At 43.0% G+C, this 6174-nt stretch overlaps 1 long non-coding RNA gene across 1 annotated transcript; it reads right to left on the bottom strand.

Annotated features, from left to right (window-relative positions):
• Window positions 1–1339: 1339 nt before the first annotated feature.
• Window positions 1340–4634, bottom strand: LOC143810119 (uncharacterized). Its single transcript, XR_013222659.1, has 7 exons — window positions 4381–4634; window positions 3349–4131; window positions 3188–3256; window positions 2000–2058; window positions 1746–1890; window positions 1590–1648; window positions 1340–1481 (listed from the first exon to the last, which is right to left on the bottom strand). It is a non-coding gene; the product is annotated as an uncharacterized LOC143810119 (long non-coding RNA).
• Window positions 4635–6174: the final 1540 nt, after the last annotated feature.

Genomic DNA, 6174 nt, shown 5'->3' with positions numbered 1-6174 from the left:
TCAATAACGCTATTAACCTGCAGGATAACCCCATATGTGCAGGTTACTAGCATTGTTTCTGGTGACAGGTTCCCTTTATTGTGCTATGGTCTCCCGTCTCCTTTCAATAGTGTAAGATAAAGCTCCTGTGCCTTTGGAGCGCCCCCATGGGGCCGTGGGGTACTCGGTACCAGGTCCTGCGGTTCACAGGGGGACGTCACGGTGGCTGACCCGGTCCGTGACCCTGGGACGTCCGTGTAAAAGGAAAAGGTCTTTAAAGGGATAAAGTTTGTGTTCGTGACGCCACCTGTGGTATTTGGTCAGGGTGACCGACGCTGCTTTAAGGGGTCCGCTGGTGTGATGTTATGGCAGCTAGATGGTATACCTTCCCACAGGTGAAGTATATCCCCAGGGCTTCCCAGTGTGTAGATGTTGGATGGTGAGTGGCGCAGTGAAGAATGAGGACACAAGGTTGCAGTCTCTTTACCTTTACTGAGGACTTCAGCATGGTGGCTTGAGGCGGTTTATAGGGACTCTATCATGCCCCAGCCTCTAAGGGGTGCCACCGTGCCTCCTGGGTGTAGGGCGGACAGGTAACATGAAATTAGCTGTCCTGCCCGTCTCTGGAGCAAGGCATAAAGGGTTGTTGCTCCCTTGGTGTTCCGGCTACCGGGATCCTGCGCCTCAGAAGGAGGCAGCCTGTGTAGGGCTGGTCCCCTTCTGGTATCCACTCCTTTGCTACATTTTCCTTCACCCTCTCTGCAATACAGTTCTCCTTCTGTGTCTCTTTCCAGGAGCTGCAGCTCTTAGGGCATGCACAGCTCCGTGTCCTTCTCCTTCGTTCTCTGACAGGATCCCACCCCGGTCAGGGACCAACTACCTGAGCAGAGCTCAGCCAGCAACTCACTAACTTTCCCTATAGGCAACCAGTTTTACCTATGTGGGGAGTGACCTAATAAATAGGAGCAAGAGCTCCCCCTGGAGGCCTGGAGTGTGAAATGTGTTGCATGTTTGTGATACCTGGATGCAGTTGTCCTTCTTTGCCTCCAAACATAACATTACTCTCCCCTAGAGGAAAATAACATTACTGCAACGACCAGGACCCTGGGGCGCTGCACCTCAATACAGAATCTATAGCAGGACCCCACATAACATGTGGCATTAATATAACTGGAGGGATCTTACATGGCGAAGGCTCTGTGATCACCACCAGGCACTAGAGGCCGGGTATAATCTCTATGTCTGTGCTCCTCGTTACTACATTCCTCCCTCACTTATCATTATCTGCCTCTAATGTCACCTAACACCATTCTATATAGTAAAGTCACAACGAGACATAGAGATGGTAAATAGTATTTATTTTAGGAATATAATATATGGCGATATCATAGTCGGGGGCTGCAGCTGTTATCAGCATCACTGCACATGATGGAATCTGTGACTATGAAGAGATGAGGAATCTGTGGATCATTATGGAAATGATTTGTAACTTCTGCAGATTTCTGTAAAGAGAAGACACCAAGTTATCACATCACATCAGTAGATTCCTAATAAAAAGTAACTAAATATGAGCTGGAGACTAAAAGAAAGAAATTCTAATATCTACTTACATAGAGTGCAGGTCGTTCTGATCTAATTCCTCAATGTTCTCCAGACTTGGATCGTCCTTCTACAAAAAAGGAGAAAATAATAAATAATTCTATGTTACATGTAACATACATATTATGGGGTGGGGCGAGAAGAAGAAGTAATGGTACATAACTTACCATCTGGTGTTTTGGTGATTTCCCTGTTCGTAGCCCTTCATGCCTGGTGAGATGTTGACCAAAGCTGATGGTAAACTAAAGAGAGACCAGAACAGCGGGAAGATCAAGGAGCTACTTTTTCCAGCCTTCAAAATAATGCAGATTTCTGTGAAGAGAATGCGACAAATTATTACATCACATGATTAAGTACCAAGTAAAAAGTAAATACAAATGAGCTGGAAAATAAAAGAAATCTAATTCTAATATCTACTTACATGAACAGCAGGTTGTTCTGATGTAATAACTCAATGTTTTCCAGACTTCAATATTCATTCTACAAAAAGGAGAACACAATTATTTATTAGATTTAACCCCTTGTGCCTGCAACTTTTCCAGCACAGTTCAGCTGATTTCATTAGCTGACATGTGGCCCTAATAGCCGCGGGTGGAATCGCGATCAACCCGCGGCTGTTAACATGTTAAATGTCGCTGTTAATCTCTGACAGCGGCATTTAACTCGTTAACGCCAGAAGCCCATCATTAATCCCGCACATCGGCGCCCGTGTTACATGAACACGGGTTGCCGATGGGTTGGCATGACACCCTGGTGTCTGCAGGAGACCCCTGTGGTTGTCATTACCAGATAGCTATGAGCGCCGCCCAGCAATCAAAGCTCATAGCAAGTAATTATTTTACCTACATGTTCGCAGCTTCTAGTCACCCACGCAGACTATTGAAGTGAGTAAAAAGTAGATAAATATTTTAAAAAATATAAAAAAAATAAAAAAAGTTAAAAGTTCAAATCTCCCCCCATTTGCCTCATTCAAAATAAAATAATAATTAAAAAATACACATATTTGGTATCGCCGAGTACAGAATCAACGAATCTATCAATACATAAAAAGAATTAATCCGATCCTTAAATGGCGTAATGAGAAAAAAAATCAAACCGCCAAAATTACGTTTTTTTCTTTGCCGAAACATTGCATTAAAATGCAATTACGCGTGATCAAAAGATAATTTCTACACCAAAATGGTATCAATAAAAATGTCAGCTTGGGGCACAAAAATAAGTCCTCACCGAACCCGAGATCACGAAAAACAAAAAATGGAGATAGGTCTTGAAAAATGGCGATTTTTTATTTTATTTTAGAAATATGGATTTTTTTTTTCACCATTTAAATAAAAAAGAACCTATACATGTTTGGTATGTGCAAACTCATAATGACCTGGAGAATCATAATGGCAGGTCAGCTTTAGTATTTAGTGGACATGGTAAAAAGAAGACCAAAAAGCAATTGTGGAATTGCACTTTTTTTGCAATTTCCCTGCACTTTGAATTTTTATCCTATTTTCCAGCACACTATATAACAAAACCAATGGTGTGGTTCAAAAGTACCACGCGTAAGGGGTTAATAGTTAATATACATATCACAGGGAGGAAGGAATGAGAGATGACTTACTATCTGGTGTTTTTGGGATGTTCACAGCCCTTCATGCTTGGTGAGATGTTGACCAAAGCTGATGATAAACTAAGGAGAGACCAGAATAGGGGAACGTTAAAGTGATTCTTTTTTACAGCCTTCAGATTCATGTAGTTTTAATGTATGCACAGCTCCCTTACCTGGACAGGAATTCAAGATGGTCTCTAGCATTGCCCACACCATGAACATAGCTTCCTTCCTGAAGCTTTGAAACTCCATTTTGGTGCTTCATTGGAAGCAGTAGCTACGGCACAGGGGGCACAGAGGGTTGGAGCGGAGCCACATAGAAATGCAACCCTGATGGAAGCTGTGGTCACATGGGAGGACTGTGACCTGCTCTCCAGTTGCAAATTCCGTCATACAGATGACACATGACTGGGTCCCCTCTTGTGGGGCTATAACCCTTGTTGGGAGGTTTGCAATTTGCAGCACTCTCCTGCCATTCCGAGTCCACCGTCTCCCTGGCATAGGTTGATTTTGTGCAGGTGGCTCCACCTGTGGTAATGGTGGTGTCATCGTAACCAGTCCCTGCAGCTCAAGCAGAATATTAAATAGACGTTCTACACGGCTACGGTCTACAGGATATCTGCTTGTAGCTGGAACCTCCCTGGGACTGCGGCTGGGTGGGACGGGATATGGCCTTTGGAATTCAAATTCAGCGCTGACTGCAGATCCACTTGCTTGAGTGGCACCATCCCTGCCGCTCTCTCCTGTTGTTCTGGAGGGCTCTGCAGGGGCTGGCCTTAGAGGAGAGCAGCTTCGATCCCTGCTATCTTCCTGTCCTCTATGCCTTGGAGGATCTCCGACCCGTCTCCTTCTCCTCTCAGTGACAGCGTTGCTGTCTCTCTGATGTCCATCACTGGTAGAAGGTCTTTCCTGATCTCTTTGATGAGACCGTAACCTATGGACAATTATGGCCTGACCTATAAATGAATGAGAATTTAACAGAATTATTCCCAATATTAGCAAACACTTTTGGCCTATAGCGATGGATCCTTCTGCTGCTGTGGTTTTAGGGAGAGGGGAATCCTAAAAAGAATTGCCTTTATTTTAGACTTAGTAAACCTGCACTGTCTATCCTGAAATGTGACCCATCATACCCCAGGTATATTTCCTCTCAAGAAAGCCCTATAGGGTGGGAATATTGCCTGTCTCCCCCAAATATCACTTACCTTGGTTTTCTGGTCGGCGCAGCCATGTCTCATTGTCGGCAATCAGCTGACGCAGCTCCCGGGCACTCATGACTAAGTTACCTGAAGCTGGCTGATCGAATATTGGAGAACTATGCTCTCCGGTGGCACCGGTGTTATTGTGCTCTGATCAAAGATCAAAAAGAATCAATGGAAGTAATCACCAGATGTGTAACACAAACTAGTTCGCTCTTCCACAGCCAAAGTGAAGTGTCCGCAAAAGCATCAACTCTAGAAATGGCGCTGATGTCACAGCGCTCAGACATTACATACCCTCAGGACATTCCATGAGGCCATTATGACATCACAATTGAGGGTGGCCCACTAGCCGTGTGTGTGTATAGCTGTATATTTATATGTAGTGGATATACAATACTGATTATACATTATAGCATACAACCATTATAGATTATAACCTCAGGACATTCAATGATGCTAATATGACATCTCAATTGAGAGTGACCCCTTAGTCCTGAGCATAGCATTTTATGTGTGTTTACATAATGAAATATATATAATATATTTATATCTCTATAGTGGATATTTCATACAGGTTATACATTATGGATTATAAACTTTAGCAGCAGACTTTTTACGCTGGTAGATTTTAAATGTGGTATAATTTATTCTCTGCTTTAAATTATAGAAACATTTCTTATCAATTTTTTTATTGCAACTAGTAAAAAAATTTGTTGAACTCACCGCATGTGTTTAGCTTGTTCTCCACTCATGAATTATGTGGGAGCTACTTTACTGCCACAAGGACAGGAAAATTCAAGGGAAAGGAATTGACACTCTCAGGAGAGATATAAAAACAGGATTTTTTTTATTGATATCGAAGTTAAAAAAAAATCACACGTGCAGTTCCATGAAGGATCAGTGACCTGTCATAAGCCCATACAGATGCTTATGTAAGCAGAGCACCACATAAAGCCCCACTCACAGTTCCACCAACAACCCCACCCACGGGCTTTCTCGGAGCATGCGAATCTCATTAACTGAAAACTGCAAATAAAAATTAAACAAGAACCACAAGATGGATTTTCTCACCCCAGGTGTCATTTTAAACAGTATAATGGCACCGACCTTACACTGTCTGTAAGATACTGAGCACAGTCCTGCTGACAGGTTCCCTTTAGGTTGTCATTATATTTTCTGTATTTATTTAAATGATGTTCCAATGTGTTTATGGCCTGAATATGTGGGGATGCCAGAATAAAAATGTACTATATAGAAAGTGCACTGGCAGACACAGACAGAAAAGGGCCCCTGTGCAAGGACAATATATGGGCCATTTGAAGCCCAAGAGCTCCTAAAAATGCAAAATTGCACCTGCTTTGCAAGTAGAAATAGTCCCTCTAACCTCTTGGGCCCCTGTGCGGCCCCATATATTGCACTAATGATATGTCCGCCCCTGAGCAGGTGATAAAATTGTATTCTGCACTCCACCATATACCAGCCATAGTGTTCAAAACAGCGGTGGTGTCTTTTAAAAAAGCAGGGTTCAGTGAACTAAAAGTGACAGGTGATCATCAACCCAAGCACTTAGGTGTTCATTAAGAGATCCTATTCCAGGTATTGGATGTAGGGGTGGAGGAAAAATTCCTTAAAAATTTTAGGAGCACCATGAAAAATGGCAATTACATGCCAAGTAGTGCATTTTCCTTCCGACCCCCGCTGTGTGCTGAAACAGTAGCATATGACCACAAAAGGGATATTGTCACATTGGGAATAAATTGGCCTGTCCATTTTCTCCTATAAACCCTCATGTGAAAT

This window comes from Ranitomeya variabilis, chromosome 2, assembly GCF_051348905.1.
Source record: "Ranitomeya variabilis isolate aRanVar5 chromosome 2, aRanVar5.hap1, whole genome shotgun sequence".
Taxonomy (NCBI): Eukaryota; Metazoa; Chordata; class Amphibia; order Anura; family Dendrobatidae; genus Ranitomeya; species Ranitomeya variabilis.
The sequence above is the reverse complement of the archived record's forward strand: the minus strand, read 5'-3'. Positions and strand labels throughout refer to the sequence as shown.